Source organism: Brienomyrus brachyistius, chromosome 20 (genome assembly GCF_023856365.1).
Source record: "Brienomyrus brachyistius isolate T26 chromosome 20, BBRACH_0.4, whole genome shotgun sequence".
In the NCBI taxonomy this organism is placed as follows: Eukaryota; Metazoa; Chordata; class Actinopteri; order Osteoglossiformes; family Mormyridae; genus Brienomyrus; species Brienomyrus brachyistius.
The window spans coordinates 15,764,325-15,777,701 of record NC_064552.1 but is presented as its reverse complement, the minus strand read 5'-3'; the positions used below and the strand labels follow the sequence as shown (position 1 = coordinate 15,777,701).

The 13,377-nt window shown below is 40.1% G+C and overlaps 1 long non-coding RNA gene across 1 annotated transcript; it reads right to left on the bottom strand.

Annotated features, from left to right (window-relative positions):
* Positions 1-7,152: 7,152 nt before the first annotated feature.
* Positions 7,153-9,194, bottom strand: LOC125715458 (uncharacterized). The gene is made up of 2 exons (XR_007384071.1): positions 8,399-9,194; positions 7,153-8,143 (listed from the first exon to the last, which is right to left on the bottom strand). It is a non-coding gene; the product is annotated as an uncharacterized LOC125715458 (long non-coding RNA).
* Positions 9,195-13,377: the final 4,183 nt, after the last annotated feature.

The window sequence follows — 13,377 nt, the reverse complement described above, 5'->3', positions numbered from 1 at the left end:
AATACTAAGAGTGCTATAATTATATATATATATATATATATATATATATATATATATATATATATATATATATATATATACATAGATGTGCAATGTACGGGTGTGTTGTGTGTTTAGCAGGGGACTGAGTTCAGTAGTGTGACCGCTGTGGGGAAAAAGCTGTTCCTGAACCTGCTGGTTTTAGTCTGAGAAGGGGGTGGCAATGAGATTAAACACAAACTCGGCATCCTAAGAAACTGGCATGTGGTGAAAATGACAAGTATCAGAATATGCGCAATAGAATTAACAAATACAGTCAAAGCTCGGATTGCGAGTAACTTGGTTTGCAAGTGTTTTGTTGTTACGATCGGGTGAACGCGGGTAAGGCGCACGGACAGGCAGGCAGGCAAGGACCAGGCAGGAAGGCAGAATACAGGGGAAACGGGGATTTAATAAGGGAAAGCGGTAACGGGAACATCAGACGTCGACTGACAACAGCTAACATCAATGACAGACAAGGAACTAAGGTAAGACACGGACTGAAATAGACCAAAGAACAGGGTACAGCTGGGTACAATCAGGGAAGCACACGTGGATAATCAGCGGGGCGTGGCACACACGAGGATCTTACGAGCTGGGCGTGACATTTGCCAGACTTTAGTAGAAAAGCACCACCGAATAAGGGCGTAGCAGTGCGAGCGATGAATCTGTTTAACGACAATGCAATGTCCACAGGCAAAAACAGCTGTCATTGGATAGGTTCCTTGTTAAAGTCACACAAAAAGAAAAAGATTCCAGTGAGCCAACAGATAGCAGTGATTCTGTTAGTTATAGTGAAAGTCGTCCTACAAAATAACCCTCCCCTTCTCCTCTCTCTTGTCTCCCTCACACCATCCACGATTCTTTTCAAAGGTAAAGTGCAGGTTAATTTGTTCTATGTATTTTTACTTTATATTTTGCATTAATACTTTTTATATGAATATTTTTGGGTTGTGGAACGAATCATCTGACTTTCTGAGAATGGGGAAATTCACTTTGATATACGAGTGCTTTGGATTACAAGCACGTTTCCGGAACGAATTATGCTCGCAGTCCAAGGTTTTACTGTATTTTATTGCCCCTCATTCCAGAAAAAAGAGAAAAAAGTACATGTACATGAATCCATGTTGTGTTATATCTTTCACATTTTCTCTATATAATATGTGACACACCAAAAACAATCTGAATACAGACTCGGAGCTTCATTTCCCATTTCATTCTTTAACCAGAGGATGATTCATGTGAAACCCATCATTAGTGGATATTCAAAATTTATACAAAGAAATTTGACCAGTTAAACTCTGAAACCAGGGGTTGCACAGTGGTGCAGTGGTTCCCTCACACCTCTGTGTCTCGTTGTGCTACAGTGCCATGGCAATAAAGCTTTCAGTTTCTCTGCATTGGATTGAGGGCCACCCTACTGCAGTACAGAGTGCACCATCGCCATCTACTGATCATTCACAATCTGCAGGTGGAAAAGTAGCGAACAAACTCAGCCTGACATCCCAAAGGAATCAGAAGGATTACCGTAATACATCTCCTGGTCAAACCAACTTAATGATCAATGTATTTGTCTTGAATACTATAATTTAGTTACAAACCATGTTGACTAGCTATGCTACACATGCCATATTATTTGAGTGTATCTCAGGTGAGGGTACTGCACGCATGTGTACAAAGGTGGTGCCTTCCTGAAAACCCTGTACACACAGCACAGTGGCTCAGTAGGTGGCGCTGTAGCCACACCTATAGGGTTTTTAGTAGTTATACCTCCTTTCTATGCATGTTCTCCCCGGGACAGAGAGTTAGCGAAAGGATTTACATGGCTAGTGTATCTTGGGAAAAGAAATAAATACTTAATATTACTACTAAATCAAGTAGTAGCATACATTTGTTGAATGTCAAGCTTATTTTATTGTGCCACTAATTCAAATTAGTAAGTAAATCGCCACTAGGAACTAGATGCTTGAGGAACAAACTCCTTCACGACAATAAAGTAGCAATTCTGGGAATTTAGCAACATGACAGCACCACCTTCTTAAAATACATTTATATTTCAGATTGGAAACTTAGCATTTCTGGCATTATGAAATATGACTTAGGAAATTTGAATATTTTAAATTTATTACAAACAAAACTACACAAAATGACAACGGTTTTACATAAACATTTTGCTCCCCAATGTACTGCTTAATCCCCAAGAGGCATCTGCAAACAAGAAGACCAAGAAAAAAAGCTGTTAGTTGAATATTAAAGATTACAGCCAAAAACAATAATTAATTTCAGGGCTTCTTAAGTTTCAAAAAGTTAAATTTAAGACTAAGATCTCTTTAGACCTCTTTGGAGACATTTCACATCCATACTGGCAAAAAAGTATGAAGGCTATGCAACAAAAATGATCTGAAGTTTTAATCAAATTTGGAATGGAATGGTTGTTTGGACTCTGTCTCAGCTTTTCCATATGAAAATTATCTCCGTAAACTGAAGAGGTTTGTACGAAAGCCAGAATTTCCCCTTGCACAAAGTAGAAGAAGGTTATCTGAGGTTAAAAAGATCAGTATTATTGAGATACCCTGCAGGAATTTAAGGATGCAACATTATGTTGGACCTGTTCCTGATGGCCTTCAAGCAACAGCACAGTACAGGGAGCTGCAGACTGAGCAATGGTCAACCTACAGGGCCATTGAATATGAATATGTTGCCACTAGCCAGTGTAATTTAGCTGCACATGCCTTTAAAATGTGTGTGTGTGAGATATATATATATATATATATATATATATATATATATATATATATATATATATATATATATATATATATATATATGTGTGTGTGTGTGTGTGTGTGTGTGCGTGAACTTCGGACTGAAGTTTAACTCAGTAACAGCGCAGATAACAATTAGTGTGCATTAGCACGCTGGTGGATGGGACTCAGCTAATTGGTTAGCGGACTGCTAATCACGGGAGCGGTGCGTTTCCAAGACTGAGAGGACTACGGCTTCACCCGACAGTGTTATCTGGACCTCAACATCGCAGACGTTGGTGATGGAGTCTACTTTTTTTATCATTCTTCCCTTTTTCCGTGAGTGTGACTCAGCTATTTCTCCGTGGCTCCATGTTGTTATTTTGTTAGCCTATTGTGGTGAAGAAGCCGTTGAGTTTAGGTTACCACGCACCCGAGCCATGTACAGGCCTGCATTGGTGAACAATTTCGCATTTGCTATTTTAAGTTATTGCCGGCTAAAGGTTAACTGGGTTTAAAGTGAATACTGCAAAAAGGTTTTTATGTTCTTTGAATATTTCCTTTGAACTTTGATGGTGAAATATGGAAACAAGGGGAAATATAGAATATAGTATTTGTGATTGAATATTAATCTAAGTAAACTGTAAAATTGATGTGTATATTTGTTTTACTTTCAATTTAAATGGTTTTACAGTATTAAAGGTACCTTTAGGTGAACAGCGTTAACCGTATTCCTTTAGAGCAGGGGTGTCCACACTTTTTCAGCTTGCGAGCTACTTATAAATGACCAAGTCAAAATGATCTATCTACTATAAAAATGCAAAACATATGTTTATGTATAAAAATATTAAGTATTATTATTATTCTTTGTTTCCCTTTTGGATAAATGAAGTATTTTTTTTAATGAACTGGGATTTTAGTTCCTTCACCTTTCTCAGCTCGATTTTCGGAGGGAAGTTAATGTCGTAGTTTTTATTAACAGTCCGAAAATGCCGCTCCACATTTCCCGTCTTCGGAATAGCAATGGTAGGCTGACAGATTAAGCAAACGCACTTCGAATATGACATGGTGAAAAAAAAACCCATTCGGTATGGAAATGGTAGGTTTTTGGCTTCTTACTTGGTCCAGCTCCCCCATTCATTTTTATACCCTTTCTTAAGTTTAGTAGAAATAAGTTTGAGGCGACTCGGCCGCTTGCTGGAGTTTTGCAGCAGCTGATGCGGTTGAACACATCATCTATCCTCTATTTTTTTTCATGCCATGCGATCTACCCACTCTGCCTTTGCGATCGACCAGTAGATCGCGATCGACCCCTGATTTAGAGGGTAATTACACTTTAAAACACAGGGGATATACATAGAGATAAGTTTATACATTGTTCCAATCATAAACAGACGCACAGAAGTTTAAAATCCATGTCTATATTTTTTTTGTGTGAAATCACGCTCACTCTAATGGACTGAGGGTAGCTTCCTCTATTTAAAGCCAGGCAGGCAAAGGGGCGCTACAAAACTAAACCATGAAACTCAAAATAGGAAACAGAATCTAATGCTAGGGGAATGCTGTAACAGACAGGTAACACACAAAGCAAAAAAAAAACAAAACAATACAAATCACAAAACACAGGAACTTCAAAACTGATACAACTGAAAAACTAGGGAACAAAATCTGCAAAAATGTAAAAACAGAAGAGGCAGGACTTGAACACACAACTGGGGGGTTTACAGGTAGCTCAGCTCATTGAGCTATGTGGCCGACTGGGGAGCAGGGAAACACACTGAAGACTGACACCAGGCAGGACAGGATAGCCAACAATATCTGCTGGCCAAACAGGGAGGAGACAAGAAAGACGGGTGCTGACCATGACAGGCAGTGACTGTTATAATTATAAAGACACTCATTCTATTCATTTTATGGCGCCATGTGATGCCCAGTATCGGTTTGTGATGGCGGACGTGGGAGCATATGGCAGGGAAGTGATGGCAGCGTGTTCCAGGAGAGAGCTTTGGGCTCCAGACTACTTGAGGGCACTCTGGGAATAGTATCACCAACTGTGATACCAGGCACAGATGTCCTGAACCCTTCCGTCTTCCTGGGAGATGCTGCCTTCCCACTACATCTGAATTTGATGCGTTCATTTCCTGCTGAGTTTTTGTCAGCCACTCGTTTGAGGAAGTACTTTTAAAAGTAGCATGGTATAGAATATCATGGTGTTCATGTGAAATTGATGCTCTTAGAAAAATCTGTGGATGACCCTGCGTGTGTAATTTTATGTTAATAATGTTTACAAGCTCAAATCTCGCTGAACAGGAGTAGATTTTCAACTACTGCGATAATGGCATCGCGTTGGCGAGTTTAGGCAACCGCTGGACTGCAGCACATGAAGCGCAGTACACGTGGTGAAGTCCGTGCGTGACTTTGCACAACTTCCTCATGTGCACTGATTCCGGTGGCAACAGGTATGCGCCCACAAACCACATGATCAGTACCACTGGAAGCAGTGACATCCAGCCAGGGGAGAGGAGGCAGCTCATGGACAGGGACAGTGACCTGCGGATCATGACGTGGCTGTCTGCTGCCAGGGCGTCATGAGCAACAGTCCCTGCAAGATACAATGTAACAACATTCTTCCAGTCTTGACAAGTACTGGTGCAGTGGAAAGAGGGAGTCATAAGAAGAGGTTCACTCTCCTCCCATGGCCAAGTGTATGTGTGTTGGCTTGTGTGGTATTTGTGTTTTTGTCACCAAGCTGGTATTCATGTTTTGGGGTATTTAAAACGATAAAACTACATTTTCTGTTATAATTCTTGACCATTGTCAGCTTTATCTCACAAACAATATAGACAGTAAATATGTTTAATATTTACAATTTACTTCGTTCTGATCATGTTTCTCACTGAAAGCACTATGATTCCTGTGATAAAATGTGAGGGCAGCATGGTGGTGCAGTGGTTGGCACTGTTGCCTCACACCTCTGAGGCCCGGGTTCGAGTCTCTGCCTGGGTCACATGTGTGTGGAGTTTGCATGTTCTCCCCATGTCGTCGTGGGGTTTCCTCTGGGTACTCCGGTTTCCCCCCACAGTCCAAAGACATGCTGAGGCTAATTGGAGTTGCTAAATTGCCCGTGTGAGTGAATGGTGTGTGAGTGTGCCCTGCAATGGGCTGGCCCCCCATCCTGGGTTGTTCCCTGCCTCGTGCCCATTGCTTCCGGAATAGGCTCTGGTCCCTCCCACGACCCAGTAGGATAAGCGTTTTGGAAAATGGATGGATAACATGTGATTTTTTTATTTTTTTTATAGAAATCAACACATAGGTGGAAAACATCATTGATCTTGAACAAAGAAAGTTTCCAGAGCTGTTGATGTTCATTCTGAACTGAACCAATTGAAAGGACAAAGTTTTTATGTAGTGTCAGGGCCGGCTCGTGGCATTGGCAATATAGGCAAATGCTAAGGACGCCATCCATCCAGGGGGCGCCACAAACGAAGGAAGAAAAAAGTGTAACATTCCACTATTCTTAAAGCTAGTTGGTATTAATGTGTCTTAATATGAAAAGAACAAGCCCACATGAATTTACCTGCTTAGCAAAGCCTGTTAAGTAGTAGCAGTAATAATAATAATAATGATGATGATGATGATGATACATAACTTTCCTAGGCCACCGCGGCGCCTCCCCCTCCTCCCTCCACGCCGCCCCCTTGTAACTCCCCTCAATAACGAACACGAACACAAGTTGATCTCTGATCACGGGCATTTATTCGCGTATCCATCCGGTCGAGCATGCCGTGAGAACTAGATAAAATAAAGCACATAAATCATAAAATTAATCAGTAAAAACACATGCATTTTCCTAAAAATAACAAAAGACAAACATAAATACATCTCGCTCACGCCATTAAATTGCAAAATGGACATAAAATCTCATACGTCATTGGTCGTGTTAATTCAAGAGGAGTTAAAGAAAGAAAACGTATGACTGCAGCTCATACAATAACTCCAATCTCCATGAATATTGACACATGCCATGACATATGTCTTTAATTTTAATTATATTAATTACTAAATTCTTAATTTAAATCAAATTATTCCTAGATTTCAGTTATGTTTAAATTATTCTTATATTTAAATTAAATAAACTCAGGGCCGGTCGATCTTACAGGAGACATAGGCGGCCGCCTAGGACGCCAACTACTTAGGAGACGCCAACTTGCCAGCCAATTTCCCTATTCCTGGGATGGGGGGGGTGCCGGCGCTGATGCCCTCCTACGGCGCCTCATCGGCTAGGACCGTTACTGTGTAGTGTAGTATTCAAATGATATAATGATTCAATGGAGCATGTACACCACATGAAGTACGGAGTGTGCATCGCAAATGTATTTTTTGCACTTGATATGTTTATGTGTCTTTATTCATTGCAAAAGCGCATACACACACACACACATATATACAGCCCTGGAAAAAATTTATATTACAGCACAATTTTTTTGTTTCACTCATTTTTCAATTTTAGGGTGTCCATCTGTGAATAATATACATATTTTTTGCAAACTGCACCATGGATCTTCCCTGTTCCTCATTAATGAAGGGTTTCTTCTTTGCTTTATGGGACTTCAATCCTGTTTCTAGGAGCCTGATACAAACTGTCCTACCAGTGCACTTCACACCTGCACTTGATGTTTCCCATTCCTTTTGAAGGTCACTTGATACCATCCTATAATTCACGAGAAACTATTGGATAAGTTAACAGTCACCTCTGGCATTAGAAAGTCGCTTTTGCCTTTTACCTGGCTAGTTTCTGGTCGTTCCCAGTGTCTCCTGCTTCACCTTATTCTTCTGTCCTGCTGTGTTAGAAACTTTGAACCTTGAAGCATCCTGCCGCTCAGCGTAGGCTTCTGCCAGCAGAACCATGATTAAACCAGGATTTAAAAAGGCAGATTTATTTAAAAATATTGAGTGGTATCTTAATTTTTTCCCATGGATTTATACAGTATGTGGGTATATAACTTCTGATTTAGTTGGTAGCCCATGTCCCACTTGTACAGCACCTGTGCAAGACCCAGCTTTGCACACGTTCTAGGTCTGGGGGCCCCAGTCTTTTACAGTAAGTGTCCGGGTGCATATTGTCTGAAGGAGAAGTCATCACTTCCTTCCTCTTGGTCATGCTTCTGCAGGCGGGATAACACTAGTTCAGTCATTGATGCTGAAGGTTCCTTCCGCTTTCTAGAACCTAGATTGTAGTACAATCATGGGTGATGGTGGGGTCTACGGGGGGGCTGGCTCAGGTTTCCTGAATATGGCCGTTGCTCCACAGCAGCGTCAGATGGTCCGGGGGTGACGCACTCTGAAGTCAGCATGACCTCTTCACTAATGGGCTGTTCTGTCTGAAACATCAATAAAATGATGCATCAAGTATACTTTCCAATGCAACGCTTCTCCAGTATTATGAAATCTTTGAGGCAAATTTTACTAACAAGATTTCAGAATATCATCACACACCTTATATCTTAACAGTAAACTGTCATATGAAGTGTATTTGTTTAGTCACACCAGCCAACAAAGCACAACATTTGTGTTCAGAGAGGTTTTTTTTCGGTTTGTTTGGGCTAACCCCTTTAAACCGCTAGCTGGGCACTTACCTCATCACTTTCCAAGTTGGAATCCATCCCTTTGAGCTTGATGAAACCTGAAAGCCAGCTTAGCGAAGTCAGGATTGATGGGCTTCCTTTGCTTCCATCCTCCTTGCCACTCCTTCCAACCATCTCTTGTTTTGCATTCAGTCTCGCTGATATTTCCATCTTTGCCTGCACTAATTCAGTTCTTTGCCTAATGTTTTGGCAATTACTTCCCATTAATTAGAACAACTAAAGACGTCTTTGTGTTCCTTCAAAGATGTATTATATATGCGGGTATTTCTGCACCTCCTCACATAGCTGCTCATCGAAAGCATCCATAACAACCAGATCTCTGTCTTCGTTAAATGCAGATCTGTGAATCTGGCGCTGCCATCTACTGGATCTACTTCGTTTATTATCTTGCACATGCGCAATCAATGCAAGGTTTCCGCTAGACATAAAAATGTGGGCTACATGCGCACATGGAAGTATGAATTGACCATAAGAAGTCTATCATTGAGCCCATGCTAGCACTGAGGGTTCTCATCAAGCACAAACAGAAGTAAAGGCAGGGTTTCCTTGTAGTCTTTGTCAAAGTTCATAAAATGTTTGACTTAGTTGTCTGCTGGGACATCATGAGACTTTGCAGAATCCCCCCAAATTTGCTAGATGTTATGGCTGGCTTGTGCAGCAGAACTGTGAGTGCTGTGCACCACGCAAGCAGAACCTCTGTGTTCTACCCAATGAATTCTGGGGTTCATCAGGGGTGTGTTCTTGCTCCTACTCTCTTCAATGCTTGCATGAACTGGGTGTTGGGCAGGATCATGGGGTCCAGTGGCTGTGGGGTATATGTTAGTCAGGAAAGATTAACTGATCTTAACTTTGGCAATGATGCTCTGATCTTCAGGATCAATAAAGGCTCATATTGGGGCTGTCAAGAGACTGAGCAAGAAGTCTGAATGTCTGGGTTTGGGTTTGGGAGTGTCAAAACCAAGATCCAGGCCTTTAATGACCTGTTGGGCACAGCCATTATTATTATTATTTTTTATTTTATTATTATTATTATTATTATAATTATTATGTGCAGTTGTTTTTTGTGTGCTTATTTTAATTTCTCTCCTTTTAAAACGTCAGTAAAGCACTGTCATGTCTTACCCATCGTGTCTGTCTTGCACCCCCATCGTCTCCCCATTCATGGCTCCTTGTTACAGTAAGTCCTTGTTAGTCTGTGTATAAAGTCTTGTGCTGCCTAGTCCAGTCCTCGTCAGTATCCATGACAATGTCTCCCCTGCCATGACTTGTGTCTCCCCCGCTTGTTGCCATGTTACTGATCCCATTCTCTGCTAGCCTTGGGGCCTGTACTATGAAGCAGGGTTACTGGCTCACTGGGGTAACTTGTTGGATTTAAGGTACCACAGTTTCAATGGATTTCATATTTGTTCACTTACATTTTGTCCATATTACCTTAAATCTGACAATAGTAGCTTCATAGTACAGGCCACTGGTCTCCCTTCAGTTTGACCCCTCGAGGTCCTTCTGGTTCCTTAGTTACTATTTAGAATAAACCTCCCATAACCCCACCTCCTGCTATCTGTCCTTCGTATTTATGACTAGCACTATGTAAACCCTTTGGTTAAAGCAGTGTCATATAAATAACGATTGACTGACTGAACAAGTCAAGCTGCAAAGAAATAGTAAAACTTAAAGAAAAATGATAGGGTGGTTTTTCTTTGACGAATGATCCACAGGATCATAAGTATTCAATTACTCTATGCGGATTTTCTTTACACTAATGGTGAAACGTCAAGAATTATCTAGCTTCAGTTGGACAAATAATCAGTATGGGTTTATCAGAACATGTAATGTGTTATTGTAACTACAGTGTATTTAATTTCATGTATGTCCAGATCTACTTCTTATCAAACTACTTCGACTTATCAATCTACTTATCAATTTCATTCAGATTGATAACTTGTTTTACGATCCCTACTAAGCAGAGATACATTTTCATGTTTGTTGCCTGATCACTATCACAGACATCTTATCAGAGCAGCATGTAAGTGTGTGTAAGAAGGAACAGCACTCAGAGAAAGCCCACATGCAGGGGCAGCATGGGAGCTGGAATCACCATGGCGACACAAGTTGTGAAATTCACAAAGGGGAAGTTAAATTTAAAGTTATAATAGCCTGGAGAAAGCAAAGTGTGGTGTTAATTCTTATTCCTGCTCAAATGAAAACATTTTCAGCGAATAGTATCACCAACAAGCTCTGCTATGTATTATTTAGAAAGTAATGAAATAAACTCCTGTTTCCGGTTTAAAAACCGCTACAGTTCTTTTATATCATAAACGTAATTTATCACTTTAGTTAAGGTTTTAAAATGCTAGAACATCATCTAGAAAATTTGTGCTTTTGTGAATTTAATGCTCAATTTGAAGGTTCCATAGAATGAAAGTATGACTTTACCGCAGCATAGTTGAAAAGGGAGAATTGGGTACATGGAAATGACATAACATGAATCTCTTTCAAATATAATTCCTGAATAGGTAAAAGAAGGAAGTGAAACCCCTGTTTCGAAATTCCTAGGCTGTTGTGTAACAGGTCGTTCAAGGGTACATTTCCCAGAAGCTCCATGGTTATAGCTTGCATGGTTATAATTGTGACCCATCACCACAAAATGAGTCTTATGGGTGCAGTTCTACCAGTGCGACTTAAGACTCATTTCGTGGCAACGGGTGACAATTATGTAAGTTGGCAATTACATTGCTAGCAACTAGGCTTTTGGGAAAACGTACCCCAGTTTACTGGGGAGCCCACTAGTAAACAACATTCTGAAGTCTGTGATATTGACATTGACAAGAAGCTTCTGTACTTACTGTGGCCTACTTTTGGTTAGCTAAACAAATACGTATTCAACACTTAAGTAATAAACATGAAAGCAGAAATGCATTACAAACAACAGATTTACACGCTGCTTAACCTGCTGTTTGAAGTTCTTGATAAAACTTGTACGACTAAGCTAAGCATTGTAATTTGTTGCATGCTGTCGCAGAGCCTCACTGTATATCAGCCAATCAGAGCAGAGCTCTCAAATATATTACTGATTCCACCAAATAAGGGCAAACAGCCTGTTGATTCATTCTAGGGCCAAATAATATGGTTGTAAATGGACCTGTAAAACCACTTCTGGACATTTTTTGAATAAACAAAGTTCACATACCTTCTATGTAGACACCAGAGAACAATCTGAAAAAAATGTATTCTATGCCACCTTTAAGTAAACTAAGCATGACCATCTTTAGAATTAAAGGTTATGGTGATGTCATCTAATGGAAATAAGGGAGTAATAGAAGGAGATATTGTGTATGTAACATGTGGTACAGACAGCTGCTCTATCAGCCAATCAGAATTCACCTGCTTTAACCCTCTGGGGTCTAGGGGTAGGGAACACACTTTCACTGACTGGGGCATGGTCACACATTTCATTCAATATCGTAAACTTGACTCATGGTAAATAAATTATTTTGTTATATATTTCTTTTGGCATTAAACTCATCTTAAGTGTTAGTATACTTTAAAAATATGTCAGATTTATGTGAAGTTTGTAATTTGACATCAAAGTATAGACATTGCAAAATGCAGTTTGCAACACTTGCAGAAAAATTACAAAAGTACATAGTAAGCAATGGTGGCAGTTTGTTTTGATCCCAGATATCTGCTCACCAAAGTCTTGGCTGCATGAAGATGACTGAATGGTGTAGTTGCAACATTCAGTTGGATAAATAAGTAAGAAAAAGCGAACTCACTATGTCACTATTTCTGGTCTCCTTCCATTGAATATGTAGCAACTTTCATGCGTATGCATGAACCATTCATACCTGGTCACACCCCCCCCCCCCCCTTTTATGGCACTGATGAGGATGTATCTGGATCGCGTTTCACTGTTGCAGTGTTCATCAAATTACCATGCGAATACGATTTGAATACACACTAATACAGCCAGTTATAATGTGAATAACGATCTTCAGGTGAGGGCGGCACTACATGCCCCCGATGCAGGTAAAACAAAGAAAGGGGAAATGGTTTACTTTGTAGCCGATTTAACATAATTTAAAAAAAAACTTTAATACTTCCAACAATAGACGTTTTGTAAAGAAGACAGATTACGGATTTAGTCGGTGTTTTTTTCATGTTTCTATATAAAGATTTCAGCGATATATGAACTGAAAGACACGAAAAATACGCTGCATTATCGACAATGCACTCGACCCCAGAGGGTTAAGGCCAACCAGACAATCACAGAAATGCAATCCAAACGTCACTTCAAACCTGCCTGCAAATATCACTCTGAAAATTACTCCAGTGCTTTGAAAGGCAGTTAAGCATCCAAAAAGGGATTTTATTGTACAAGAGCCGTATCACAACAGTTTTTAAATAAAGTAGCAGAAACGATGTTGATACAACATTTCAGTTGTTTTGTAAGTACAACCAGAATTCCAGAAAACTAATACTTTCAAATCACATGAGCCAATAATTTATTCACAACAGGACATAGATAACAGGGACGTGCACAGGGATTTTAAGGGGCAATTGCTCTGACCTGAAAAAAGTGTACGCCCTCCCCGAAAAAATAAAAATAAAAATCAGACTGTATGGAGAACTGAAAAATATACCATTTCTTTATTAATTAAGTCTTTCTTAATATACCTTGCTTCAAATTTACTTTAAAGCAGAATCCTCCTATTGGGGAGTATTTCAGTAAAAATCTTGAGGACCTCTTCCTTGTAAATTTCCGTCTCTCTTTCTATGGCCAGCAAGAGGAGGTCGGACAGTCGCTCTTGACCACACTGATTTCAGAGCCTTGTTTTGATCAGTTTCAGCTTTGAAAAAGGACGTTCTACTGTTGCAATTGAGACAAGTAAAGTGGCATATATTTTGATGAGCTTGAAGAATGTGGGAAATATGATGTGAGCATCATGTTCTTCGAATACTTCAAGCATAGA